The following is a 16,415-nucleotide window of genomic DNA, read 5'->3' as shown; positions in this document are numbered from 1 at the left end:
TCCGCCATAGGAGGCCGTCGGGATCTGCGAGGCTAGTCTCGCAAAGGTTTGACCAGTTCAAGCCCTAACTCCTTATATCTCGACCTCGTTGGGGACATGCAAAGAAAAACAAAGAAAAAGCAGACTGCTCTGATACCACTGATCCAGATTTAAACAGGAACACAACAAATTACAGAGATAACCATAAACACAGATATGCAGCAGAAATAATACTTCACTTCATTAATGTAAAATACTGAAATATGCTTACAAACAGTAATGGAAATAAACTAGCTAGGGCGATCGTAGCTTATCTCTGAGAAGAGCTGTGGTGGCTACATGCCTCTGAACTGTCTTACAATGAGGCTCCAAGGCCTATTTATTGTTGAGAAACAATGGAAAACCCTTAACATTCCAAAACCTAACCCTAGAAGATGAAACGCCAAACTGTGGGCCCCGTTTGGGTAAATTGGTACATCAACTTCCCGGGGTTGTAACTTTGGCATACGATCTCCGTTTGACACGTACAATAGCTCGTTAGAAAGATCTATCCGAGTACTACCACTTTGGGAGGCAACATGTTGAACCAGATTTCCAAAAAAATGTCATTTAGGGCCTCAAAACGGCTCCGGAAGTTTAGGACCCGAAAAACTGCTAAAAATAGTAAGTTGTGCTACAATTAAGGAAACTGAAAATGCTGAGAGAAACAATGGTGGGGGTCTAGGTGGACTTGGCAGGTGGCCACCAAGATCCACCTGGATCATCACTACATATCGTGATCGTTAGATTGTAAGTTACAAAAGTACATAGTAAATAAACACACTTTACCTAACTCTACACTAGACCAAGTTATACTTAACTATTTCCTATGTGTCAGAATATCCTAACAATCCCCCCTTAGGAACAACTTGGGATAGGATTGAAGGATGTACAAATATGACACAATAGGAGAAGGAAGGAGGCATTAGAGCCCATCCCCCCTTAGTGACAACTTCCTGAACTCCAACCATAAATCAAAGTTTAGTAAACTTCGCCTCTGTGAGAGCCTTTGTAAAGATGTTTGCAACTTGATCATCTGTTGAACAATATTGCACTTCAAGAATATGGTCATGAATGAGCTTTCTGATGAAGTGCATGTGCAGTTCAATGTGTTTGTTGCACTGATGTTGGACTGGATCTTTGCATAGTTGAATGGCACTTTGATTATCACACCAAAGTGTAATCAGATTCTGCTACTGAAAGCCAAACTCTTACAGGGTCTGACGAAGCCATAGGGCTTCCTTACTAGCTTCTACGGCACCATGATACTCTGCTTCTGTTGAAGAAAGAGAAATGGCACTTTGTTTCTTGCAAGCCCATGTAATAGGTCTTGAACCAAGAGTGAACACATAACCTGCAGTAGACTTCCAATCATCACGGTCACTAGCCCAATCAGAATCAGTGAAACCAACCAATAGAGGAGATGCTTCTACATTGTAATGAATCCAAAACTGAACTGTACCTCGAACATAATGAAGTATTCTTTTAGTTTCTTTCCAATGACATTCATGTAGGTTTTGTATAAACTAAGAAATAAGGCCAACAACAAAGGAAAGGTCAGGACAAGTATGGGTCGAATACAAAATTTTTCCTACAAGTTGACAGTATAAGGTAGCATCAACTTCAGGAGAAGTACAAGTGACTGAAATTTTGGCTCCAGACTGAAATGGAGAAGGGGTTGTCTTACAGTCTTCCATGTGAAAATGGCATAGAAGATCACAGGCATACTTGGACTGGGAAAGGGAAATACCTTCCTTGGATTGGAAGACTTGAAGGACAAGAAAATAATGCAAGTGTCCTAAGTCTGTCATTTCAAAATTATTTTTAAGGCTAGACTTCACATGGTTTATAAGGTTAGGATCACTACCAGTAAGGATAAGATCATCAACATAAAGAAAAAGAATGATAAGAGACTTGCCCACTTTCTTGGTGTAGACATTATTGTCAAAATGACACCTAGAAAAGCCAGTTTCTAAAAGAAATCTATACATTTTGGCATACGAAGTCGAAGGGGCTTGCTTGAGACCATAAAGGAATTTCTTAAGCCGACATACAAGGCTGGAGTCTGTTTGTATAAAGCCAGTACGTTTTTCCATATAGATTTCTTCATGCAAGTCCCCACACAAGAAGGTAGATTTAACATCCATATGATGGACTTCCCATTTGAAAGAGGCAGCAAGGGGAAGAACAAGGCAGACAGAGTTCATTTTGACAACAGGGGAGAAGTTTTTAGTATATTCAATGCCTTCAACTTGTGAAAAACCCTTAGCAACAAGATGAGCTTTAGGTTTATCAACTTTTCTATCTGGTCCATACTTGGTTCTGTAAACCCATTTGCATCTAACAAGTTTTCGTCCCTTTGGAAGAGGAACAAGATCCCATGTATCATTTACCAATAATGAACGATATTCTTCATTCATAGATACATCCCAATCTGGATGGCCTGAAGCTTCTACAAAGGTGTCAGGATCATAATTCACTGAAGCTTGAGCTAGTAAAGAAGAGGCTCTATTGAACTGAGAACATGTATGTTGCTGATCTGTAGGATCACTGGCAAGAGCACCTGCTGCATCCTGAGTAGCACGGACCCATTTTGGAATATGAGGAGTTGAAGGAGGATCCTGAGAAGGTGGGGGGGTATTGTCATCCTCACTGTCATCATCTGAAGAAAAAAAAAAAATCAGAAGTAGAAGGGATAGAGAGAGGTGGCACATCCGTCGAACTAGGCTCGTAGGTCGATATATTTTTAGAAAACTTTACATCTCTTCTAATGATAACATTTTTGGACTTAAGTGGAATAAGTCTATATCCTTTGACATCTTCAGAATATCCAACAAAAATATATTTTTCACTCTTAGGTTCTAAAGCTTTATGTTTCTCATCTGGAATATGGACCCATGCTTCACTTCCAAAAACAAGAAAGTGACTTACATCTGGTTTAATTGATCTCCATGCTTCTTCTGGAGTGATATTCTTTAAAACTTAGTAGGAGTGCGATTTACTATGTAATTTGCACATCTAATTGCTTCTCACCGAAAATTAAGACTAATTCCTTTAGATTGAAGCATACAATTAGCCATTTCCTTTAATGTGCGATTCTTCCTTTCAACTACACCATTTTGTTGTGGAGTATATGGAACAGTATGTTGCATTTGAATTCCATTCTCAGTGCAAAAGTTGATGAATTTTTTGTTAACATATTCTTCGCCATTATTAGATCTTAGCTTAAGAATTTGATGTCTTGATTATTTTTCAACAAAGGCCTTAAAGGCCAAGAACATGTTAAATACTTCACTCTTTAGTTTTAAGAAGTATACCCAAGTACATCTGGAGAAATCATCAATGAAAGTTAAGAAATACTTGTAGCCAGAGAATGAAACAACTGGAAGTGGACCACATAAATCACTATGCACAAGCTGTAAAGGGGATGAGGCATGTCAAGAGGCATGTTTTTCAAAACTATCCCAATGATGTTTTCCGAGTACACATCCAGAACAAACACCATCTCTGCAAGATACCACTGGAAGACCTGTCACCATATTTTCTTTACATAGATTTTGAAGGGAACGATAGTTTAAGTGACCAAATTGCTCATGCCAAAGTTTTCTCACTTCATCATTATGAGCAACAAATATTGAGGGAATATTTGATGACCCAAATTTGTTAAAGTTATACAACCTTGTAGAATCATCAACAATGTCAGTAGCTAAAATCTGTCTAGGATCTATTAGGTCCTTAATTACAACATCGTGAGGTGAAAATTCAACGATTTTACCTTCACCTGAATCAGTTATTTGATATATAGATAAAAGGTTGCAGGAGAAGGTTGGAACACATAATACATCATTAAATTTACCATTGTCTAGATGAACAGTTCTAGTCCCTACAACACTAAGAGATCAATCATTACCAAAATATATATTTTTGGTGTTACAATCATTTAAAGAAGAAACATGGCTTTTTTTTTGGCCATGTGATAAGAATCTCCAGAATCAATGAGCCACTCATGAGGATGAGAAGAAGAAGATACATTTAGTGCATAACCAGACCGAGATGCTTGAAAACCACATGAAAAAAGTGTTATTCTTGAAGATGAAGTTGAAGTTGAAGAGTGCTCCAAATGGATGTTATGCTTCTTCATTGCTGCTTCCAAGGCTTCCATCTTCTTAAAGAATTTGGATTCTAAGTGGCCATCTCGATTACAAAAGTGGCAATGTCTATCAATCTTCTTCCCTTTGCTTTTATTTGCCTTATCATTTTGTTGAAATGATTTTTCATTTCGAGACTGAAATTGCTTAGGACCCTTGTTTGGTTTAGGACCATTCTTTTTAGGATACTTCTTCTTAGGATTCTTTGAATTTGGTTGCTGTTGAGTGGCTAAGGATTTCTTAGAAAAGTTTCCAAGATTAAGAAGACCAAGATATAAGTGCTTTTCTTGTTCTCTTATTAAAGAATCACTAAAGGCATCAAAAGAGGGGGACTTGTAGTCTTGTCCTTGAGAAATAAAGGCTTCTCTAGTAGAATGGAAGGTGGAAACAAACACATAGTAGGTTGGTCCCAACTTAGTAAGAATGGAATAGATAAGGCTACCATCTTCTTTCTTAACGTTAACACCTTCCAAGAGAAGTCTAAGGGTCTTGAACTTGGACAAAAAATATTCAGTAGAAGAAAAATTATTGGGGTCCAATATAAGCATCTCATTTTCAAGTTGATGGGCTCTAATTTCATTTTTAATTCCAAAAACTTTAGTGAGTTGTTTCATTGCTTCATGAGTATCAAGTTCTGTGATATGGAATCTAAGGTCTCAAGAAATAGACATCCCTATCAACCCACGTGCTTGATCTTGCCTATTTTCCCATTTGGTTGCCTTATCTTCATCTTGAGGTTTGGTTTCTTGGCCTGAGGCTATTCTGTAAAGACCTTTACTTCTAAGTAAATCCATAATGTAGGACCACCATTGGAAGTAATTGGTGTTGTCAAGAATAACTTGACATGGACTTTCCATTTTAATAGAAACTGAAGCTGTAGATGCTGAAACTAAGTGTTCCAATGGAAATATCTCGAAAAATTAGGTTCATTAAAAAAAATAGCTCTGAAAACGGCTTTCGGATGAAGAAGTTATGGCTTTTTGAAGAAAAGTTGTTGAAGATGCCAACGAATTATGTGAATGTGCGGAAATGAATGATAATGTTATATAAAAAAAATCCCCTCCCTTTCCAAACTTAATCTAATTAGCTCACTTCTTCTTCTTCTTCTTTTAATTTTATGTGACTCACTTTTATAAATAAGTGAAAGTCACTTTTACAATGGTACTTTATGAGCTACCCACTAAATTGTAACTTAAATAAAAGATAAAAAGACTTTAGAATTATAAGTGACTCACTTTTTATAATGGGTGAGAACACTTTTACATAAAGTAACTTTAAAACATAAGTTACATGTGCTCTTTGAAAAAGTAACTCAACAAAAGGAAAGACTTGAACTGAAGACATCTATTCTCATAAAGTAACTTTGGACCAAGTGAGCTAGTTTAAAAGTTTAGTAGTTTTTGGAAAAGAGGAAGGGGTTGTTTTTTTTAGTCACTGAAGCTTTGGGGTTCGTGCTTACTCGAAAAAGCGCTTTTTTTCCTACAAAACAAAAAACACAAAACCCAACATGGACATACAAAAAAAAAACTTACGGCTTGAAGTTAACTTTAGCTGGAAACTAGATATTTTCTTCAATGTTTCTGATTTTCTGAGATCACACTAAGGCGCAACAGAAAAGAGCATACGCATGAGAAAAATCCTTCCTTTTTGTTTCTTATTTTCCAAGATCACACAGAGTCGCGGGGCAAAAAGCATACGCAAAAATGAAAGGTATAGGTTCGGTAATAAAAGACAGAGAGTTAAATAAACCGAAATAAACAGAGAGATGAATAGCTATAACTGAAAATAAAGACTGTATACCTCCAGATCTTAAAAATGACGTAGCTAGGGCTACTGGAAACCTTTTCACGTGAAAAAAAAGGGGTTCCTCATTGGAACAGATGCTCCTAACACAATAGAGCAGTCCTCTCAGCTTGAAAGCAGTCAAAAAAATAGATCTAGGAAATGACAGTCGGATGCAGTTGTACCAGCTTCTGATTTGGATCACCAATGGATGCGGCCCTCAAATAGCTCAGATACCATGTAGGAATTTACAGGATAAGTTCCTAAAAAATAACACCAAAGGACATCGCTCACAAACAGATCACAGATCAATACACCAGTATTCTTGACATGGTTAAAACCCTCGAAGAGGAAAACAGTCCACGGCCTGAGCCAACACAGCCACTTCAAGCAATTTATTAATAAAAGAATGAAAATTTACATAAGCTTCTCTCATGAACAGTTACCCTACAAATGACCCTCCATGCTCTTTAAATAGAGATCATGGACCAATCGGGTGTTAAGCCACAAATAAATTGTTGGTAATATCAAGGAGAGAATGAACCATTAGATCACTACATATCGTGACCATCGGATTGTAAGTTACAAAAGTACATGGTAAAGAAACACACTTTACCTAAATCTACACTAGACCAATTATACTTAACTATTTCCTATGTGTCGGGATATCCTAACAGGAACTGACTCTGAGAACAACATAGAACACTGTTGGAGGTTAGTGACAGACAATCTCTACACAATTCTTGGGGCCAAGGCAAAGCCTCGAGTTCAAGAATGTGCAGAGCATGCAGGTGAAAGCAAGATCTGAGCCAAGGCTACCCAGATCTACCCAAGGGAAACTTGAAAACGATTAGATTCAAAAGTGAAAGCAAAGAATGGTGCAAACGGGAGTGAATGATCATGCATGCAATCAAAACTAATGTATGAATTAGTGAAACAGACGAACAACGAAGATGGTGGAGAGGGGCGTTGCAACGACGAGTGTTAGTGAAAAAACAATGTTATGCATGAGACACTTAGGAAAGACAATGAAAAACTTGAAACAACACTTATACAAGTTAAAATAAACCAAAATGCCAGTGGTCATTCAATAAAATCTGCAAAACAACACTCACATGAGCAAAGGAAATAAAAGCGACAGAAAAAAGCAGTGAAAAACTTGAAAAGCAAAACTTACCCGAAAAGTTGTGCCAACTATGCCGAAGGTTCCTAGATGACTTGGGAATGCCATAGCTCCAAGATCAAGTGTGTATAATGATGTCTAGGGCGTCATTGAAACAGATTTAGAAATTTTAGGGTTTATGACACACATGCCACAAATTTAGGAAAAAGCGACACTTGGCAGGAAGTTTTTAAAATTGACTTACATGTAACTGCCAATGCTAAAAATAGATCCCTATTTTTTAAGGATTTTTTTTTCTTTTTTATTTTTCGAGAAAGGGTTGTCATGCATGCATGGTAATATTACACAGTTCTAAAGGGAAACAAGCAACTTGCCCGCACATGCATGAGACAACAAACTGAGGAATGATTCTACACAATTCTTGGGTTAAGTTGCTCTAGATGCCTCTCATACTCTGCATAATTTCCCAGATGAAGACAAGCTATCAGCTAGGTCAGCACATTTTATGAGCCTGGATGTTCTTCGCAATTTCTCTAAGCAAGGTTGTTGGACTGCTCTGTGCATTACCGGAGAGCAGTGCTGACTATCAAGTTGCTTTGCACAATTCCTAAAAGGAAGTCTAGTTTCCCTCTAGGATTACGCAATTTGCCAAGAAAACACAAGAACCAGATGTGAACCAAGTCACGGGGTCAGCTTGTGGGTGGTCGGCAAAAACGAGGTAGCGAACACAAGCTGCAAAGTGAAAGATAGCTTCAAATAAAACACAAGTACCTAAGTAGTGCAAGACATGCTGCTAAGATGCTAAGGCGAGAGGCTCCAAAACGAAGTGAAGGAAAAATTTTGGAGGGTAGTTGTAAGCCGCTACAACACAATTATATCCATCTTTTAGAGCATATACAAGTCAAAAATGAAGTCAGCCATAAATTCAAAGTACAATGTAGTTAACAATACAGATCATAAGGTGAACCATATCAACCATATATATTTAACCATATTGGCCATTTAGGCCATATAGAAGGTAGTGAACCATGTCAACTATATCAACCATTTAAAAGCCAACAATAATGTTAACCGACATTATATTAATTTATATATTTATTGATATCAATAACTTACATATGTTGAATCATATATGATGCCAATTCATGATTCCGCTTTTACCTACAATATGGTGGCCCAAATTGATCTCAATAAAATTTATTTCTTAGACGTTTAATTTGTTTTGGGGGACCTTTAAAAGTCCCTTTTAAATCATGACTATGGATCAGACATTAGTATTTAAATAGATTTAGCACATTGTTTGACCTCTCAATGCAATAACACTTCAAAATTTTGAGTGATCCCCAAATTTATCTAAGGCTACACAACCGCAAATTTCAGTTAATCCCAAATTCAATTGTATTCGATATCCAAGGTTCAAAAGAATGGAATTGTAATTCTTTGGGAAGATAACTAGAGACCCAGACATCTCCTTCTTATTCACGTGATCCATAGATTTGGATAATATGGATGGTTGTTATTTGTCGATGGTCGAGATTACTTCAAACCTAGATTCTTTGTTGATTCAAATCCAAATGGCTGTAATACCTTTACACTTGACTAAGAATCAAATGTTCTTGGGCCTGGATTTAACATGCTTAGTTAGATAACTTTGGTACACTTCCCAAAATCCACGGGGTCCACATTGGTTTTTTTTCTAATGATCCAGATACTTCATTTAATCTAGATATATGCCCCAACCCAGATTCATTTCCTTTAAAACTTATATTCCTCAACCTGGATACTCTGCTTCCAATTCAAATATAATATCGAACCAAATATATTTGCTTGTTATATGGATATAAATCTTAGGTCTATAAATATCATGATTTGTCTCAATTGCAAATTTCACACCTTGTTGAGGCCAGAATACGGTCTGAACTATATATCTTAACAAAATGAGTTTCGCAATCTAAATAGTTTCATTAAAAATTGTTGTGATTACACTCTAGATGACTTTTGTTTGGACATGGTTTCAATCCAAGTTTTGGTGAAAGCTACACTACCAACAATTATGCAAACCAGATAATCCTAAACTTGGAATCATGTTGTGAATTGACTCGAATGACAGATATCATTGATAGAAAAATCTTAGTTTCTATCAACTAATGAACTCTTTATAAAATGAATTTGGATTTGCAAAAAGGTAATGTTATAATACTTGGATTAGGTTTGGATGGGCTACCCTAGATTACATTGTAACCCCAACTTACTCTGTAACTTCGAATTTGATCCCTTGACAGGAATTCTAGACGTTTTAATGTGAAATATCAATTCTGCCTACAACAAGACTAAAAAACCTTGATTTACATTCAAAATTATCTCACACCTACCGATTGGGACATTCCATAGTGAATGTAAAAATCCAAGCATTCATATAAAATAAGGAATATTATTTGTCTCGGAGAAAAATTCTATCTAGTAACTTTGTGTCATTCACAATGATTTAAACCTATATATGAATTCAACACACCACTTCATATAATTCTTGCTAAGAAATCAGAACATTTATTAACACAACCAACATTGGTATTCAATATTATTTGAAGACATCTCTCCGCAAGAGACTAAATATAAATATTCATACTATCTTACAAATAAAATCCAAAATCAAAACATTAAGCTTAATCAGTTGTTATAAATAGGGTTGATAATTAGATAATAGGAAATAGTTTTTTATTCTCCCCTGTTTGGTCTCTTGGATCTCCTATTACACTCACATCTCTAACTATATCCTCCCCAACTCTATTATCCATCTCTCATAATTTCAAAGATTAATCATATACAATAGGATAATTTTTTGAGATCCACTAAAGATGGAACTATCCATACATGGAAAATATATAATATAAGCCTAATCAATGAGGAAATGATCCCTCGTTTCTCTAATCAATCCCTATGGCGTTTAGAAAATCAATTTTCTAACTTTTAATTGAATTAAATTAATGGAACCCACTCCCTTTCGTAAATTTGGTATGACCTTCTAGGTCATGTTGACTTTGAATAGATGCTCTTGCATCACACTCGCAAAGTAAAATAATTCATGGACTCTTGTTCATGGGTATTCCAACTACTTTTTCAATAATTTTACCTATTTTTATCTTCCATTTCATTGTCTGGCATTTTCCAATTGTAGGAACATCTAATGAGCTTATACTCCTCTTAGATCCCATGCTCTACTGTGTTGTTGTCCACTTGCTTTTTTGCCATAAAATTTTTCAACAAATTGTGGTTTGATGTTGAACTTCTTGAAAACATTTCTCACTAAAATTGTCCTCTTCACTTATGCCTGTTATTGTTATTCCATACCTTCTTAGCTTCCATTTTTCATCAACACACATCTTTTCATATATGTTTAAGGCACTTAATTTCCTCTTCCATGGCTTCTCGATGAAAGGTTAACTTATATATTAAAAAGAAAATATTTTATTTGCACATAAAATAATTTCGTTATAGTAAACATTTTGTCGCATAGACTCTTGAAAACCATGATTAGTAAAAAAGATGAATGCTTTCTTATCTTCACTATAGTTTGTTGTCTTTTCATGTGTAGTTTGTCCTTGAATTTCTAGTCTATTTTTGGTAACTTGTTGATGAGTATCCTACTCTTGTTATCATTACTCTACATATTCACATAAATAATTAATTTCAAAATTTTCAAATTTATTAGATGATTCATGCATCTCTTGCTTTTCATGCTTTTTGTTTGTAATCCCTCTATTGTCCTCGTCAATCCTTGGATCAACTATCCATTCCTTTCTTCTAATATAAGGTTTTCATCCCTCATTTCACATGTTGTAATTTTCTTATTTTTGTCATCATCCTCTTGCTTTGAATGAAATAAAATTTCACTCTCATTAGACATTTTATCTTTCTTTCCTTATCTCATCACTTTCTATACTAGTATACACCACACAATTACCTTGAAAATACTCCTTTGTCTCCATAGATGCTCTAAACATTTTTTCTTTACTAAGTACTTCTGAATATTGCTTTAAATTTTTTGTAAATTCTTGTTTAAACTCAGGTTTCATCGACAACTTTTCTAGCAACTTGATCTCCTCATTGAAATTTGTCATTATCACATCTGAATGTTGTCCTTTATCTTCTTTATCCTCCTTTTGGTTGTCTTTCCAAGCCAATATTACCTTTTTTACTTTTCCTTCAATAATTGTGTCCTCTAAATGCATATGGGTCTCTCTTTAATTTCTTTTATAAGAAAATACTACCTCTTCCATTTCTATGACAGATTTTTTATTTTGTACTTCTTTAATGCCTCTAAAAAGCATTATTTTATCTTCCTCTCTCCTTATGGTAGTTTCTAGCAACTTCTCCTCATTTAAAAAACCTACATTCATACAAAAATTATCAATTTTAAAAACATAATGCTTTATGGCCTCTTTTGATGTCTCAATTATCACATCATTTTGTTGATCTGAACTTTCTAAATACTCCATGATATCTCATTGAGTCTCTCATCGTCATCTTAATTATCATCCTCTCCAAGGAATTATCCATGCTCCGGTTCATACTCAGTTGCTTTTTGTTCCTCTTCCTTCAACCAAACACCCATCGTATGCCTCAACTTCTTCCTTAACTTTCTTGCAACTAAGTCTTTGGAGGGCCATGTAATCTACTTCTTCATTCTCCATCCATATATTTGGTCTTCATCCTCACTCTCTTATAGTAGCTTCATCATTATATTGAGCCTTTCCTATAACTCAACAATTCCTTCTTCAAGTTCCTCCTCACTTATTTGCTTCCTTCTTCTGCCAATTTCTTTGGAATTATTTTTCATGTTCTTGTTGCTTTTCTCTTGACTTTTTCTTGATTTCCCTTATTCATCTTCACTCCTCCTTTGTGAAATTTTCCTTGTCTTCTCACGATCTACACTAAGCCTCTGCAATAGAAAGTATGTTTCACCCTGCTACAAGTACCTCACCATGCTTCTCTCCTCTGAACATGGCCTTTTGGTACTTTTTGTCCTCTATTAGGACCCTTCCAAGATTTCTCTACTCCTCTTTATGCTTATCTACTCTATCCAATATTCTGACAATTCTACCTACAATATTGGTTTTGTGGAATTGTATCAACAAATTCCACCTAACTTCACTAGACGTTGTTATAGCTTATTCTACTAGAATAGTCTGCCACACTTCTTTCTTATTTATTTATTTTTGTAACCCATAGGAACCTAGTAGTCTGCCTGACACGTACCTATCAATAAACATTTGGGGGTTTACATGCTACCCTCCTTCTTGTAAATCAGGCTCACTACAGGGGGGATTTGAACGTGAGTCTACCTTGTATGAATGATTTCATGAACTTCGAATTAACCAATTGAGTCCCCCGCTTGGGGACTTCTTGTTTCTTTGTTTCTACATGCAATCAACAATTTCTCTACCTAATTTAAATTGAAAATATAAATACCATGTTACATGTTAGATCTTATCAAATCTAAAGTCCTAAGATCTTTCTTTGCTTCAAACACCTACAAGATCCTTACTACTACCAATCTCCTCAATTTTTCCTCAAAATTTCCATTAGAAATTCTACCGAGCTCTACTCCTTAGCTAGAACTATCTTCAATCTACATGAATTTAACTATATTAGTGTTCCTTTGCACAAGGTCCTCTGTGATTTGTTTCCTTATCCAAACCTCCATTCTTAGAAAAATAACTCCTTTCTCATCAACTGCCAACGTATACATATATTTATTAACCTATAAAATAAATCCATTACCTCAATACCTATATTCTTCATGCTTTTCATATCCCCTTCAATGTTTCTAACATGTCTTCTTTTAAACAAATTCTCCAAAGTAAGAATATTTTTTCAAACAATCCCTTGCCTTGAATTCTTATTTTGGATTCTCGTGTTGATCCACCACTAAATCTAGTAATATCTTTTCTCTAATGTTGCTACAGTATTTTCAAATCCATGTGATCATTCAAATACACAGACTTATCCTTCTCTTATAAAAAAAATGATGTCAATGCATCCACCTTTACCCACAATATGGTGGCCCAAATTTATCTCGATCAAATTTCTTTCTTGGTCTTTTAATTTGTTGTCGGGTACCTTTCAAAATCCATTTTAAATCATTACTATGGATTGGGATTTAGTATTTAAACAATGCGATTAATTCTTTCTTGGTCTCTCAATGCAATAATACTTCAAAACTTCAAGTAATACTTGAATTTCTCTAAGGTTCCAAATCCCTAAATTTGAGTTAATCCCAAATTTGATTGTGTCCAAGATCTAGGGTCCATAATAATGGCATTGTAGTTCCTTGGGCGAATACTCATAGACCTAGATATATCCCTCTTATTTGTGTGAGCGAGAGATTTGTATATTCTAGATGGTTGTCATTTTTCGATAGCCTAGATTACTTCAAACCTGAATGCTTCAGTGATACGGATCTAGATGATTGCAATGCCTTCGCCCTTCACTAATGCCCAAATGTCCTTGTGTCCAAATTTACCTCTTTTTTAGCTGGATGACTTTTTGGTACACTTCCCAAAATTTGCAGGGTCCACACCAGATTTTTTCTAATGATCTAGATACTTTGTTTAACCCGCATATATGCCTCGCCCAAAATTCATTTACTTTAATGTATATATCCCTTGGCCCATATAATTTTCTTCCAATTTAGATATAGTATTGTTTTATATATATTTGCTTTCATTCTAGATATAAATCCTAGGTCCATAAATCTAGGTATCTCAGTTAGTTGCAAATTGAACACCTTGTTGAGGTCCATATACATTTATAGCATGAGTTTGTAGATCTGGAAAACTTTGTCAAAACTTGTTGTGGGTCCACTCTCGATAACATTAGTTTGGATGTGGTTTCGATCCATATCTAGGTGACAGTTGCATTATCAACAATTGTGCATCTGAGATACTCTTCGACCTAGATATTGTGCTATGAACTACCACGAATGACAAATATTGATGACAAAAAATTCTCGATTTCTATAACTAATGATCTTTTTATAAAATGAATCCATATTTTCAAAAAGTTAATGTTATAACACTTGGCTCCAGTCTAAAATTGCGACTCGAACTGCGTTGTAACCCCAATTTACTTTGTAACTTTGAATTCAAGCCCATGATAGGAATTATCAACCATTCACTATGAAATCTCAATTCTTCCTGTAGCAAGACTAAAAACAATCTCGTGACTATGTTAAATAAATCTCATACACTTACCAATTAGGACATTCCACAGTGAATGTATAAAATCGAGTATTCATATAAAGTAGGGCATAACCATTGTATGAAAGAGAAATTAAGCCTGGTAACTCTGTGTCTTTCACAACAATATGAACCTGCAAATTCAACACACCACTCTGTAGAATTCTTGCTAAGAAATAACAACATGTATTAGCACAACCAACACTGATATTCAATAATATTTGAAGAGATCTCTCCACAAGAGATTAAATATAAATATCCATCCAATCCTACGAACAACATTCAAAATAAAAACATCAATATTAATTGGATATTACCCATAGGGTTGCTAATTATAGAGTAGGAAATATTGTTACACTCTCCCCTCTTTGGTCTCTTGGATATCATATTACACTCACACTTCTCACTATTTCCTCCACCTCTCTATTACTTGTCTCTCATAATTTTAGAGATTGAATATATACAATACGATGATTTATTGAGATCCACTAAACATGGAACAAATTGTACATACATGGAAAATATTTAATCTAATCCTAAAACTTCTAAGCCCTTCAACAAATCACTTGAATTACAATATTACGTGTTGCTGAGGAAATAATCTCTCATTTCTCTAATCAATCCCTATTACATTTAGAAATCAAATTCCTAACTTTAATTGGATTAAATTAAGGGAACCCATTCCCTTTAGTAAATTTTGTAAGACCTTCTTGGTCTTGTTGACTTTGAAGATATGCTCCTACATCAATATATTTCCACATAAGATCAAATAGATAAAGAAGGAAGATGTGAAAAGAAATCCATTAAAAAACAAATGAGTTTCAATGGAAGTGGATCAAGAATGGTATGGTAATGACAAAGGAGGAGTTCCTAAGTGACATAAGAATCATGATGGAGATTCCATTTTCCAAGACCACCCTTGTGTGATGCTCCATGTTTCTGTGTAACATTGGTTTAACGTTAGTCTCCAATGTTGCAACAATCACCTTCTTCTCTACTAGTCCTCATATGTCTTTTTTTGAATCCATCTAAAGATACATAGATGCCTTGAGAAAGTTTCTTGATCAAACTGAATTTGTGGCTAGTATGTTTAATTTGAATGAATATGATTGGCTGGATATTGTATGTAATGGTGTAGGTTTTCTCTTATTGTTGATACAAGTGATCCCACCAAAGAAGAGCTCAAGGGTATTAAATTTCTAAGATTATTTTATCCAATTAAGGGATATGATTAACAAGGTCTTTGATGATTTCTGTATGATAGAGAAAGATTATCAGCTCACCGATTATTTAGAAAATCCCATTGAGGATGTGGACATATGGACTCATCAAGGGTATAGTCAGCTAGGAGTAAGCTCTTAGGGACACAAGAAGGATATATGGAGGAAAGATATTGGATCCTTTGAGATGGATGTGTGGGAAGGTGACAAGGATGTATTGGATTTGTTGTCAAGTGATTTCAAGAATATTAATGGTTCTCAGCCAAAGGACCTAATTTATGGTATAATCCTTGAGGTTTCACACGTAGGAGGAAGTATTAAAGGCAAATGCGATGAAGAAGATGGTAAAAAAAATTTCATCCATTGTAGGAAGTGTTATGTTGGGTGTGTGTTATCTTATTTCCATGCATCATGGGGTCTGGGCAGACTTAATAATAGTTGGGTGGACCCAAAGGTGGTGGGCAGACCTACTCATGGTTTTTCGCATGGTTTTTGTACATGGTTTTTGTGCAATGTGGTTTTTGCCAGTGGTATTTTTAGATCTAGTCAAGGGAACTACGATTATGTTCTAATATAGGGTTAGTGGATTGGGGTTTATGAATGCTTCGACATGTATATATATGTATTATAACATTGAAAGGAATATAATGAAAATTCAGTATGGTATTCTCGGTTTTGGGATCTAGAGGAAAATCTCTGCGTATATTTGTTTTATGTTCTCGCCATTATAAATATTTTTAGTTTTAGGAATTTGTTTGCAGGTAATTTTTGTACAGGGTTAAAACCTACATTTTGGTATAAGAGTTTTTTCGGCTTCAAGGGGACGCCTTTGCTACTAAGGGGTTTTTCTTGATCCTGTGGTAGACCCTGTTACAGTCAGAGATTT

Source organism: Pinus tabuliformis, chromosome 3_1 (assembly GCF_031772625.1).
Source record: "Pinus tabuliformis cultivar Carrire ecotype Pingquan chromosome 3_1, CPIR1, whole genome shotgun sequence".
Taxonomy (NCBI): domain Eukaryota; kingdom Viridiplantae; phylum Streptophyta; class Pinopsida; order Pinales; family Pinaceae; genus Pinus; species Pinus tabuliformis.
This window is presented reverse-complemented; position numbering follows the sequence as displayed.